The sequence below is a fragment of the Phoca vitulina genome, unplaced genomic scaffold (assembly GCF_004348235.1).
Source record: "Phoca vitulina isolate PV1807 unplaced genomic scaffold, GSC_HSeal_1.0 scaffold27, whole genome shotgun sequence".
NCBI classification, from domain to species: Eukaryota; Metazoa; Chordata; class Mammalia; order Carnivora; family Phocidae; genus Phoca; species Phoca vitulina.
In genome coordinates, this window is record NW_022589730.1 from 18,677,922 (window position 1) to 18,692,498 (window position 14,577).

General features: G+C 46.9%; 1 long non-coding RNA gene across 1 annotated transcript; it reads left to right on the top strand.

The window, feature by feature from the left end:
* The first annotated feature begins 727 nt into the window (after positions 1 to 727).
* Positions 728 to 11,446, top strand: LOC116643828. Its single transcript, XR_004301634.1, has 4 exons — positions 728 to 822; positions 5,078 to 5,275; positions 7,158 to 7,292; positions 11,245 to 11,446. It is a non-coding gene; the product is annotated as an uncharacterized LOC116643828 (long non-coding RNA).
* The last annotated feature ends 3,131 nt before the right edge of the window (positions 11,447 to 14,577 follow it).

Sequence of the window (14,577 nt, forward strand, 5' to 3'; positions counted from 1 at the left end):
TCCATGTCCATTTCGAGATCTGTCTTCCCTGAACCTGTTCAGTTGTTGTTTCTGTTGGAAGAAGAATGTGCGCTGTATTCATGATAAGGAGACAGACATACTGGCATGTCTGGTGAACCAGCAGGGTAGGAATGGGAAGGGACAGAAACCAAAATACATCAAGACATCAGGGAGTCCTGGAGAGAATGGATCCCTATGAGAAGACTTGAGGCCATCTCCATAGGGGGATCCAAGGATGTGGGGGGATTAGGGAGGTCTCTCTAAGCTCTGTACCCATTGAAATCTGCAGCTCAGCTAAGGGATCGAACAGAGTGTTATGGTCTGAATGTTTGTATTCCCCCAAAATCCATGTGTTGAATCCTAACCTCCAAGGTGATGATGTTAGGAGGTGGGTCCTTTGGGAGGTGATTAGGTCATGAGGGTGGAGCCCTCGGGAATGGGATTGGTGCCCTCTTAAAAGAGGCCTCAGAGAACTCTCTTGATCCTTCTGCTATGTGAGGACACAGGAGGAGAAAATGTAGCCATCTATGAATGAGAAAGTTCACCCTCACCAGACACTAAATTTGCTGCACTTTTCATCTTGGGCTTTCAGCTTCCAGAACTGTAAGAAGTAAATTTCTGTTGTCCATGAGCCACCAACCTGTGTGGTATTCTGTTACAGCAGCCCCAAGGGACTCAGACACAGAAGTAACTTTTATTTATTTATTTTTATCTCAGAATAACTTATGGGGCTGTTGGACCACAAGGACAAGAGCATCCACGTGCGGGACGATGGACCCAAGAGTGGGGCAAGAGGTAGCCTGGCCCCTCAGGAGACTTCGGGTAGGTCCCGGGGCCTCTTGGAACATCTAAGATGGAGAAAGTCCTCAGAGAGATGGAGGCTCTGGAGCCACACTGGCAGGGATTAGTGGGTAGGACAAATCATTATTAGTGTGACCGTGACCTTTTGCATCCACGAAGGCAGATGAACACGCAGGACATTCTTGTTTTTAGCCTTTTAGATCGATTCTGCTTATATAAGCCCTCACTCCTTGGAAAAGCCCCAGGGGGAACCACAGCCTCTATCTCCAGCCCTGGCCCTCCAGCCCTGGCCCTCCAGCCCTGGCCCCTCCAGCCCTGGCCCTCCAGCCCTGCCCCTCTAGCCCTGGCCCTCTAGCCCTGGCCCTCCAGCCCTGGCCCCTCCAGCCCTGGCCCCTCCAGCCCTGGCCTCTCCAGCCCTGGTCCTCTAGCCCTGGTCCCTCCAGCCCTGCCCCTCCAGCCCTGGCCCCTCCAGCCCTGGCCTTTCCAGCCCTGGTCCTCTAGCCCTGGTCCCTCCAGCCCTGCCCCTCTAGCCCTGGCCCTGTTTGCTCTCCCGCTTGCCCATGTCAGCCTGCCTGGTCTCACTTTTATTCTCACGGCCTCCTGGACTTGATTCTCTGGCTCTTGGGCCCTCCTGGATGTGGCTAGCTATTTGGGAAGATCATTTTTTAACTGTTGAAAGTCTGCCACTGTAGGGACTCTGTCTCCCACATCTGGATCCAGATAGCACAGGGCAGGCAGCAAGAAGCCTCCCCCCTCTTAGCCTGGCCTGCCATCCTCAAACCAGGAGACTCCTGTTTGTACCCTGTCCTGGAGTGCAAAGCATCAGCTCGTTCTCTTCTACACTTTGCAAAAGAGCAGATGAGTTCATTCGGGCATCTCCGTACTAGCAGCTGATTTGCCTTAATAAATTGTTCCTTTTGGGTGAATTTGCCGTTTAAAGGTGAAAGAAGCATGGGTTACCCCAATGGTTCTCTACAATGAGCATTTCAGGCAGAAGTGACAGATTGGTGGGAGAAGGCTTTTTGGGGGATGGAGAGAGCTCTCATAGGATGCTTATGATCAATATTAATGTGTGTATGAATCTCTGGGGATCCTGTTAAAATGGAGATCCTGATTCGGGGGATCTGTCGTGGAAATGGAGACTCTCCTTTTCCAGCTCCCAGTTGATACTCCGAGGCCACAATCTAAGTAACAAGGCCTTAAATCACAGACACCACCCAGGCAAAGTTTACTCTTCTACACCTGTGATGTCTTCTTACGATCCAGGCAATGACCTCCCTACTCAAAATGTTGAATGAGCTTTTTCGGTTGGCTACTAGAAAGAGGAAGGGAAGTTTCTTATAACCAAAAAAGAACTCATTCCAAACTGGAATTCAGTTACATAAACAGTTCTGTGAATGATGTTCTTGTTTTCCTACAACTGGTATTAATACTGTTTCAGAAATGCTGCAAAGAGGGCCAGGGAAGGCGCCGTGTGTGCGGAGGGGCTGGGTGACGATCATTAAGGCCATCGATACACTGGGCAGAAATGATCCCTTTAATCAGAGAAGCTTTAAAACAGGTTGGGGTCTCTAATGTGGAGCCAGGTTAGGAGACTCGACAGATATAAAAAAGTAAGTCCTTTGCAGAATCAGAGCGGGGATAATCTGCTGCCTGTCTCCTCTTCCACCTCTCTGTCCTGAACACTCACAGGGGAATGTGCCACCTTGCCAGTGAGCCTCCTGGGGTGGGGGGTGCTACCCCACCTCCTACAGATGGCTCTCCTTCAGGGCAGGAGTGGGAAGGGGGTGGAAGGACTTTGGGTTTCTTTTTTTCCATCTGCGTTTGTTGCCTAGGGTGTCCTCTGGGTGATGCTAGAAGATAAGTTCTTGTCATTACTGGAGCACTGTGATTATCCCCCAGCAGGGAGCCCAGCCACAGCCCCCCCCCCCCCCCCCCCCCCCCCCCCCCCCCCCCCCCCCCCCCCCCGGCACCGAGCTAGGCCCAAGAGGGGAGGCAGACAGCAAAAAAGAGCTGCTTCTTGCCACTGCGGATCTTATAAGGTAGCTGGGAATGGAAGAGCCACATTTTAAAGATCACTAACCACATCCAGCAGGAAATCGTAAGTTCCAAACGAGTGATACGCACAATAAGGATGTGGGCTGATGAGGGCATGGGGAAAGTTTTAAATGAGGTGATCAGAAAGGCTTCATCGAGAAGGTAGTAATTGACTGAGTCCTGGAAGGAAAGGAGGAATTGAATAGTGCCTGGGAGGTCTGAGATGGTGCAGTTTCCAAAAACATCCTCTTGCCCAAATCCCTTTGTGGGAATGGCTTGGGGAGAAGCAGAAAGCTGTGCATTGGTAGATTTGGATGACAGAAGGTGCCAGGGGCCCTCACTGTGGCCCACCTGAGTGTTGTCAGCCAGGGAATGCACAGCACACCTTGCTAGGTCTCTTTCCTGCTGGACGCTACAGAGAATCAGGGGCAGATTAGGATACAGTTCAATTCTACCATCTTCGTTATTGTCTTCAAAACATGCTTTATGGGGAGATGCTCTAATCGGGCAGCCCAAATTTCTCTCTGTATTTCAGGAAACCCCTTAGCACCTGATTTTCAGCTTTAAAAATTGTTATTTATATTTTAAACCCCAAAGCATTCCGTTTTTTAAACATTGGCAGATATAGATTAATAATGGCAGGGCTAGAAAAAGTCTATAATAATCTTAAAAAAAACCCCAGCAACATTAAAGCTATTTTTTTTTTATTTTAAACTTTAGGCTTCACATTTCAAAGTTTTATCAAACTGCTCCCCTCTCCAATAATTTAAACCATTGTTTTCCAAGGGAAATTTAATAATAAGAGCCGCCATGTGTTTTTGCTTAATTTTGGAAGCCTGTGTTATGCAGTCAAAGATTCTCATTTGAAAATAATTCCTGTCCTTATTCTAAAACTGCCAGGAGAATAAAATTTAAAAAACATGTTGCAGCTCTCAAGTTTATGTTTTGCCTAAAGCCAAGTAGTGCTGGAAGATCAAAGTTTGGAGTGCCGTTCTAAAGTTAGAACCACAGCCTTGCAAGGCGCTCGCAAACCGAGAGCCGGGGCCCAGCAGCTGCCTGTCTAGGGCCTCCAGTAATTAGCTCTGGTGCAAACAGACGCCCCTGCTCCTCCCCCCCGGGCGGGGCCCTGGCCTCAGGGCCCCGGTGGCCTGGGAAGTGGATCCCCAGAGAGATGGGACAGGCAGGGTATTTTTAGACCACATGTGTGCACCATGCAGGCCTCCTGCATTCCACAATTTGCCTTGGTGAGAAACAGGAGCGACCACTCTGCCCGTGCTTGCTGCCTGCTGGGTCTGCCCTTAGTGGGGGCTATTTGTCAACATGACAGATTCATCTAGTCATATTTAAGGATGGGCAAACTGGGGCATGTTTGCTATTCTCAAGCCGTCTCTTGTTTGCTCTTAAAAAATGAACATAGGTGTATGTGTGTGTGCATGTGGGCATATGCATGAGTGTGTGTGTAGCTGTGTTTTTTCTCCCTAAGCCCCAAAACTCTGCTTCCTCACTCCCTTATCAAAGCCCTAACTTGACACTTTTCAGCCTCTGTAGAAATGAGGGTCAAGTAGGATTTCTTAAAGCCCCAGGATGACACTCAGGGGCAACTGGAGAACTTCCAAAGGCTGTCCACGTGTCTCCATTCACCTCCTTTGGGAAGTTGTACTTGTGAGTGCTGAGTCAGGCTGAAGGACCCACCATCCACTTCAAGTGTTATGGTCCAGAAATTGTAGGTGTCCAAGCAGATATGTGAATCAGCCATAAATGCGTCTCCTTACCGAAGAGGTACCTGGCCTTGTCCCTCCTGAAAATGAACTTGACCCCCAGACGCACCTTGGGCTAGCTAGAAACCACGGTGAACTTTGGAAGACTGTCAAGAGACCATGGGAAGCCCAAGCCTTTCCCCTTCGCATGCCATCTGTGGCCAGCGTTCTCCGGTGCCTTCCCCGACCTGCTCCTCGTGCCACCGACTGCCATTCCCCCAGCAGCTGCTCGAGGAGAAGCATGCGAAGCAGCTCTTTCCAACCCAAGCGAGCTCCCCAGCACTTCTCAATTTCAGATAGACGGTTTTCCCACAGAGCCTTGATTTTACAACGGCTTCTAACCCGGCAGCCCTTGATACATTCCCGTGTGCAGTTGATAATAGGAAAAACAGGTGAAGTGCTAAGTCTCACTCAAGCTGTCCACTTAGCTATTTTTACCCTCAGTGAGCTGAATCAGCTCTCTCTCTGTGTTCCTTTCCTAGAACAGAGGAAATCAGCACCTTTTGAACAAGAGGCCAGAGGAGCTGAGTTCTCCTTCCGCACAGACGCTCACCCAGTTCATCCTTGAAATTTTGTGCCGTGGTCTTGGAAGAAACACACTTCCTTCTCCCAGTGGCATTGCTCTGAGCTGTGGAGGCCCGCAGGAGAGTCTCACGCCTCTCCTGACAGAAGGGACCCAGGTAGCCAAAGCTCTCTGTGGTCTGTACAGTGGGCCTGGGGGAGAATGACAGGTTATTTTAATCCCTCTTTGCCTCTTCGAATTCCTGCCCTAAAAGCTGCTCGAGGTCGAGGCCTCAGCATTGACGGTGGAAGGGTTATGACATTTGGGGCTGTTGGGATGGAGAGAATGTATTTTGCATGGAGGAAGACACGGATTTGGTAGGGAGGGTGTTATGGGCTGAATTTGACCGAATGAACCCCGGAACCTCAGAATCTGACTGTATTGGGAGATGGGGTCTTTAAAGGGATAATTAAAAGAAGGTCATTAGGAGGGGTCTGGATCCAACATGACCAGTGTCCTTATAAAAAGGGAAAATTTGGACACAAAGATGGGCAGAGGGAAGATGATGTGTAAAGACACAGGGAGGAGACGGTGGCTGTCTACAAGGCTGGGAGAGAGGCCTTAGAAGAAACCAGCCCTGCTGACACCTTGATCTTGGGCTTTAAGTCTCTGGAACTCTGAGACAATAAATGTCTGTTCTTTAAGCCACCTGGTCTGTGGTACTTTGTTACAGTAGCCCTAGCCAACTAAAACAGGTTTTGGTTTAGCACAAGTGTGGTACAAGATCACACCAGAGAGAGCTATTGGACAAATCCACTCTCTAAAAATGTACCTGGACAGGTGTTCCTACAATGATAGGGAATAAATAGAGTCCATTTTGTTGGGTGTATTTTATACACCTAACTCTTCAGGGGATTCATTAAAGAAGAAGAAAAGGGGAGTGATGTACTCTAAGGACATGACACTGTGCAGTTTTTATTGTGGGGGAAAAAAGCACGACACCACCAAACTGGCAATTTCTCACAATACCAGGTGTGTTACAGATTGGTGTGTGGGCTTTTGTGAATTGGTTGCATATAAATGAGGAACATTTAAATAAAAAGGAGATCTAGAAACTTTCACTAGTTTGGGGCTTTTATTTATAGCTACTTCTGCACAGTGCTTATTTCCCTTAGCCCGTGAGTTTTGTGTCATGGCAATCTAAGAGGCTTTTACATGAAGTGCTATTGGTTTCAGTGTTCAGATAGAGCTCTGCTAGCCCCTCCTTTGCATGGAAAACAGAGAGAATGGCAGGAGAAAATGGGAATGCTGAGAAACCTGATTTGCAGAGGGTGTGATTTAGTGGAAAGAGAATGGAGCGAGCATGAATCTTAGCCCAAGTAGGACTATCAGGGTGATGTTGGCACATTCTTTAACTTTCCAGAACCACTGAGTCCTTGGCTCCAAAATGAAGGGCTGGACTAGGAGAAGGCTAAGGTCGCTTCTCACTCTGATTCTAGGGGCTCAGGAAGGTCAAGAGCCAGTGCTAGCCGTGGCTTTTGGAGTGGGAGAACAGAGCCCCAAATTACCCTACCTGACCTCCCTGTTTGACCAAGCAACATTGTCTTCTCCTTAAATAGTCCCAGGGGAGGGGCGCCTGGGTGGCTCAGTCGTTAGGCGTCTGCCTTCGGCTCAGGTCATGATCCCAGGGTCCTGGGATCGAGCCCCGCATCGGGCTCCCTGCTCAGCGGGAAGCCTGCTTCTCCCTCTCCCACTCCCCCTGCTTGTGTTCCCTCTCTCGCTGTGTCTCTGTCAAATAAATGAATAAAATCTTTAAAAAAAAAAAAAAATAGTCCCAGGGGACATCTCTCTCAGGGCACTTTCCAGCCTGGTGCCATCTGCACGCAGTTCCCAAGCCCACCATCCCCCTTCTGTGCCACACCATTCCTTCTTTGCCTTCTTCACTGCTCTGCTCAAATATTTGCTGCTCAGTGTCATCTTTTTAGCTCTGGAAACTACTCACAAGGGGAAGCGTTTAATCCTGCAGTTTGGTTTTAGGGTCTTTTCCTCCCCTGTTCTAGGAAGACCTGACTGAGAGTGTGTACCACCATCTTGCGTTAACTCACTTCTCTCATCTCTGAATGGCCCCGTGATATGAAGATCAAGCTGCTGGATTGTGTAAAGGAGATGACGTCTGGGAGTGCAGTGAGCACATAGTAAGCACTCATGTGTTATGTGTCTTTCTCTTTTGCAAAACTTCTGTACTTTTTATCTGTTCCACATATTAGCAGGCATAGCCTTATGTTGCCAATGCATGTCTAACAACTTGATAGTAAACTCCAGGTTGGGCCCATGTCAGACTTGTTTATACTGTGACTCCACTCCAAGTTACTATTTTGCATAGCACATAGTAGGTCCTGATGGATTAATTCTTGGTTTGTGATCTTCATCAAAGGACTATTCCCTCAATGAATCCCTGGTTACAGGGATAGTCAAGATCCAGACACTCATCATTCATTCTCAGTGTTGGTTCAAATTGGCCTCTCAGCCTTCTGAGCACCTCCCTTTGCCATGGAAATTTTAGACTCACTTCTAAGATGTTCACACATATTAATGGGTATTTACTTATTTTTAAATAGATGTGACAGTGTTTAACATGCATAAGAAATCAAACGCCAAGTGTTAATTGTAGACAAAATCATCCCATTTCTAAACAACCCATTGTTAATGATGTTAAGAAGGAAACCAGGCTCCCTGGGATGCCAAGGCGAACCCCCTGTGGTTGTCACAGGGATGCAGGGATTTTCTAGGAGGTATAGACCCAAGCAAATAGAATCATAGGAGCACAAGCAAATTTGTATTTTTCCAAAGGTACATAAAAAGTAAGCCATAAAAAGTACTGCTCTTCAATGGAAATTTACAGAACACATGGATTTGGGGATATTTGTATTCAGTGAAATTGCTTTTATTTCCGGGGGCTTATATGGAGAAGAATGGTCAGACCCATGAGCTGATTTGGACCCACGCTCCTTGATTTAAGGCTGAGGGAACTGGGGATGTTTAGCATGGGGAAGAGAAAATTCTGGGTTACAAGGTAGTAGTCTTAAAATATCTGAGAGCATGTCTTGTGAAAGAGGAAATGTGTTTGTTCTGCATCCCCATGACAATCACAGGGGGTTCACTTTGCCATCCCAAGGAGCCCGGTTTCCTTTCTAACATCATTAACAATGGGTTGTTTTGATATGGACCTATTTTGTCTACAATTAACCTTCAGCACCCACTGGCAGAACTATAACCTGTGGGTGAAACAGGCAAGAAGAAAGATTTTTTGTTCCAATGTTAGGCAGAGCTTTCTAACAACAAGCTGTGGGTGTGCTGAGACATAGATGAAGTCACTGGACAGGATTAATGTCGGAGAGGAGGTTGAAGCTCCTTCTAGTCCTGGGATCATGATTCTTTATATCTGAGTCCTTAATTTTATTTATTTTTTAATTTTTTTTGTTTTTGTTTTTTAAAGGTTTTATTTATTTATTTGACAGAGAGAGACACAGCGAGAGAGGGAACACAAGCAGGGGGAGCGGGAGAGGGAGAAGCAGGCTTCCCGAGGAGCAGGGAGCCCTATGCGGGGCTCGATCCCAGAACCCTGGGATCATGGCCTGAGCCGATGGCAGATGCTTAATGACTGAGCCACCCAGGTGCCCCCTGAGTCCTTAATTTTAAAGACATGACTCAATTATAAGACAGTTCAAAAATCACAAGAACAGGAGTCTGAGATGATTTGAAAACGAAACTAGGACCATAAGCTGGGTTGGTTGTAAAGTTTTTTTGGTTTCTCTTTAGTTCTTGGACTAGAAAAATGTCCAAGAATCAATCACAGCCCAAAGGCAAGCTGAGTCTGTTTAAGATCTCAGAGTTCTCTATGTGGAAGGCTGTGGACTGAGAGTATTGATAATGACTCCCCAAATGACATAAGGAGGTCTCTACAAACACACCGGCAGGAGGGCAAGAGGCAATTATTTGAGCAATGAGGCCAAGAAGTGGTAGCTTTGGCTTGAGGGAGCCAGTCATTGTTCTTCATATGGCACTGAATGAAGTAAGCTGCACCTTGTATGGTCTGAGGAAATTCATTTACCATCTTCTGTTCCATCTATGACGTGAGGACAGTGAAATCTTTTACAAAACCACGAGGAGGATTGTTGTGAGGGTTTATCAGTTGGTAATTGTATACCTTGTGGCAGGAAAATGGCTATGGAAGTAATATCCGGGAACAATAATATCTTAACTGTTAGCGTATCCACGCAGCTAGTGAGGTCGAACTGTTTGCCCTAGTAATGGGAAACAAACAAACAAGCAAAAAACAGTATGGTAGGGCCAGGGATATGGATCTCCTCTGTTTGCACAAGGACAGCTTGGTATTTTTATAAGATTCCTTTTCCTGGGAAAATATCAATGATTGGGTCCCTTGGAAATTTAGCCCAAAATAAAATAAATGCAAGTGAGGTGGGTGCAGCCTTCATTTGTTATGAAACAGATCCCTCAAAGCACCCACTGGAATTAATTCAGCTGAATCTACTTAGCTACTCACGGTCCCTTCGTGAGAAACCACACTTTGTCTCACTGCTTGCAACTTCAGACTTCTTGGTTTAGCTAATACGGTGTTCTAGCTCCAGCCCTCATCACCAACTACCCGGGGACGTGGGTGGAGAAACGAAACCTCTCTGACTCTTCACGTACAAGACGGATCTCTCAGGATGTGTTTTGCTGCAAGTGACAAGAACTCTGACTCAAGGCATCATAAACATTAAGGTCATTTGTTGTCTCACATAACGAGAAGCCTTGAGATAGAGCGTTCGCTCTGTAGCCCCGTGATATCATAGGAACCCTTTCTGTCTGTTGGTTTGGCGTCCTCACGAGGTGGCCTCATGCCCGTGGGATGGCTGTAGCAGTTCCAGGCTTCATACCCGGTTATTCCTTCTTGTGAGCAAATAAGCCTTTCCCATAAGCCACTAGGAGAACTTCCCTTTTACCTGACTGGTCAGACTGACACCATCTTTAAACCAATCACTGACAAGGTGAACAGGATGAAGAAGATTGATGAAGAACAGATATTGGCAAACTTTTCCTTAAAGGGCCAGACGGTAAATATTTTAGGTTTTGCTGGTCATGAGGCAAAATCGAGGACATTACATCGGTGGTTAGATAACCATTTAAAATATAAACATTTTAAAATTTAAAAACCACTGTGTATTAGATAGGGTTTTCCAGAGGAACAGAATCAATAGGAAGGAGTGTGTATGTATATGTGTGTGTGTATATGTATATATACACACACATATGTTTATCTATGTATCTCTCTATGTATCTATGTATCTATCTATAGAAGGATTTATTTTAAGGAATTAGCTCATATATTTATGGAGGCTGGCAAGTCCCAAATCTGCAGGGTGGGCCAGCAGCCCAGCAACCCAGGGAAGAGCTGATGTAGCAGTTCAGTGCTAAAGGCCATCTGCTGGCATAATTCCTTCTTGCTCAGGGGAGGCCAGTTTTTTTTATTTTATTCAGGTCTTCAACTGATTAGATGAGACCCACCCACATTATGGAGGGCAATCTGCTGTAATCAAAGTCTACAAATTTAAATATAAATCCCATCTAAAAACACCCTCACAGAAACATCTGCAATGATATCTGGGCCCTGCAGCCTTGCCAAACTGACACATAAAATTAGCCATCGCACATTCTTAGCTCCAGGCCATGCAAACACAGGTGGCAGGGTGGATTTGGTCCTGGGCTATCCTTTGCCAAACTCTGGCTTCAACTGATACCTGAGATGGGAAGAGGATCATTTTTCTGACGAGTGGGTACCTGAACAAAACAGTCAGTCAACAAAGAACAAAGCCGATGGATAGACAACCAACCCTGCTATGCCAGTCCTACCGATTCAACAGAGGTTTGGGTAGCATAAGAGATAAATGCGTTGAGAAACTCGAAAACACTGCATTAGAATGTAAAGCAGAAATCCCTATCTGGCACTTCCCCGCCTCAACTGTTGTGTTGTGTTTTTGTTTTTTGTTTTTGTTTTTGTTTTGTTTTTGGTTTTGTTTTTTAATGAATGACTCAATATTTCTATTTGTCAGCACATGTGTTGCCCTCTTCTTCCTTCCTGTGCAGGAGGCAGGCCATCCTGTTCTCCAGGCATAAGAGAAAGGCAACCTGTGACTGTTTGTGGAGGGAGTGGGATGGGCTGTGAACATTGCTTCTGTAGGTGGTGAGTACACCAATTTGGTGCAAGCAGATGCCCTCCATGAAAGAGGAGCACTTGAAGGACCAGGTGCTGTGAGTTTTGGCAGAGGTGAGTTGCATGGGTTCTCTCCCAGCAGGCGAGGTGGGGGCGCTCTCCAGTTGCCCTTTGTGCAAGTGTGCATCCTAATGTGCTCCCTGTCCTGCCCAGTCTCGCAGGGTTATTTTTCAATTCAGATCAGATGACAGGTATTCTAGTGCCAAGTACTGGGCTGGGTACTGTGCTGGGCATTGGGAATGTAGATTTGTATAAGATAGGGTGCCGGCCTTCCTGAAGAGGGAAATTTGGAGGTGGAAACAGATATAAACTGACTATCATATGATCCTTGACTGTGATGGGTGGGGGGACACTAGCATCTGAGTGCACATTTGGAAATATGGGAGGGATGTTTTTGGTTTCCACAACAACTGGGGGATATCTGTGACATTTGGTGCTTGGTTGCTGGAGTGTCAAGTGTCCCACAATGCATGGGACGATCACGTACAACAAAGAATTGACTCCCTTAAAATACCACTAGTCCATGGAAATGAGCTAAGGGATTGGACAATGATCTTTCAGTTGAGGGAAGTAGAAGGAAGCTATAACATCAGCCCCCTTCCTCCTTCCTACCTGAGGGGTGTGACACGCACAGGGCAAGAAAGCTGGAATCCACTGGGCTTCTTACTTTAGATAAAGCTCATGTTTCTGCTGAAATCCAGGAAAGAACGAGGAATAGCTTTGGTGAAACAGGGACTCCACTTACAGCTTTGTCAATTGTAAATTGCACAAGTCCAGGGGGAACCACGCATGTCTCAATGACTATTGATTTATGTAGCTATTACCACCCTTTCCTGGCAGCTGACAATAAAGTACCTTGAGAAAGGGATCCTTACTAATTCTCACTGAGCCCGAGGCAGGGCTGGGCTATAGGGTGGCAAGAGAGAGTGACATGTAGGTGGCATCCAGTGTGGAGAAGGCTGGGTGGTGGGACTCAGGCAGCCAACCATGGTAGTGACTGGTCTAGTCTCTGGTCAACCTGTTGTAGGAGTGGCAAAGTGACGGGCCTTCAGGAGGCTTCAACCTGACAGGGGACATATTCAAGTTTCCACTCAGAGTGAGGGAGATGCCCAGGGGCCTTTGCTCTCCTTCACTGACTGGTATGGGAGGGATTGGATTGTAGTCTCTGGTGGGAGGAAAACACACTGTTCTGACCACATGCAGAGGCAGATGGACCCTCACCCAAATCTGGTGCCCCGTGTGCACCAAAAGGAGATGAAAAGGTCTGTTACTCCTCCAGGCACTCCAGCTTACATATATAACTCTCCCCAGAGTCCCATTCACCTATGCTCAGGATTTATCTGCCACCAAAATGGGTTTAACCTTTTGAGCTTCAGTTTGGCACCTAATGGTTTTCCAAGTATCAGGGAGAGAGCAGGGCAGGCCACTCAGGCAGGTCCCTAATAACCTCCCATGACTTGGGGAAGGGGCATGCCGTGGTGGGAGTCCCCAGGCACGAGACTTGCAGGATTTGACTCTCTCACAGTGCCAAATGAGAGAGTACTCAGTGCTCAGTATTTCCTTACCAGCTTGCCCAGATGTGGGGCACCACTGGAAGAGGGAGGGGTGAGACTTACTAGATGTCAGCAGTCACACAAAACAGTGGACTCAGACCCCTCATTACGTACATCCTGTCTTTTTAGGACACAGCCCTGGTTATTCTCAGGCATTTGGGATAATGGCCAGGGAGGAGGGGAACAGGGCTTTAAGAGCCCTTTGTTTTGCACAGCTCTACTTCTACCAGCTCAGGGAAAAACGCCAACAAGGTGGGAAACTGAGGCTGGCTTAGTTCAGGGAGGCATGGGGTCCAGTGGCTCTCGCGTCGTTGGGTAACACAGGACTCCCTAGGGCGTGTTTGAGCCAGAATCATTGAAACTGATAGACGTAAGCTCTGCTTTAGCTCTTGCGTCCTAGAAATTTCCCTGGGCTCAATTCCTGAGGCACATCCATTAATGAGTGCTGAACATTTTCTGGAGACAGGATCAGGGTGGTGCACTTAACCAGGGTCCATATTAAGAAGTGATGTGCTGAGACTTGGTTTCCACACCTCCCAGAATGAAAAGTGGCACCGCTCTTAGCTTTCCTCCAGAGGCTGAAAAATAAAATGATGAATTGAACGCTAAATGCATTGCAAGCTAAATACACTTGGGGATATAAGCGAACAAGAAAAGAAAGGAGGCAGAGTTATTGAGGCAACAATTCAGATTTAATTGCATTTGATATAGACCACCCTTTAAAAATAGTTTGGTCGGTTAAAGGCTGTAGTAATTTATGGAACTATCTTATTGCTTCCAGGGAAGTTGACAAGTCTGGACTGAATCAGGAGAATCAGCATAAATCTCAGCCGATGCCTAATTTTAGAGATGTCTGGTCCTTGAAGGAGTCTTGCCACAGCCAGATGGGGTGGGAGACAACATTTGAGGATGGAAAAGCATGAGGTGCCAAACTGAAGCTCAAAAGGTTAAACCCATTTTTGTGGCTGATAAATCCTGAGCAAAAATAAATCGGATTTTGGGGGAGCGTTGTGTGTGTAAGCTGGAGTGCCTGGGGGAGGCTGCAGGAGTCTTGAAGAATCATAGGGAATTTTAAAAATTCTTCCAAGCCTGGATGTTGTTCATCTTGAAAAAGCTGAGCTCCTTCTCCCCGAGAGCTGCCCCAAACAAGGTAGCAGGGTGACTACGGGCTCTCCAGGACTTTGCTTCATTACATGTCTACTACAGACATGCCCTTGTCCTCTGTTAGCAAGACTTCGATGTCCTGCTGAGGTCACTCCTGATCACTGAGATGCTTGCCTTATTATGTCCTGGAGAAATGAGGCCCTTCTTCTGGAGCATTCTTCCACCTTTGTGTTCTCTGTTACATGGTGTTCCATGTCAATTTGTTTACATCTCTGCTTCTAAAAGTTTTCAAAGGAAAGCCTGCCGCCCATTCATCTGTGCAGAGGCTTCGGTAACATAGCACTTGGCACTTGGGAAGAGTTATGATAAGAATTCAGCTCAACTCAAAGGATTAGACTGGGGGTCTTAATGGTGAATGATAGCTCTTAGGCTCTGTAATTTTAAATCCAACTCACTGAAGCCCTATGGAGAAGGGCATGTAAGTGCTGACATGGCCTTTGTATGTCTCAGAACATCGGTTCTAGTGCACTTGTTATTCTGATTGTGTTT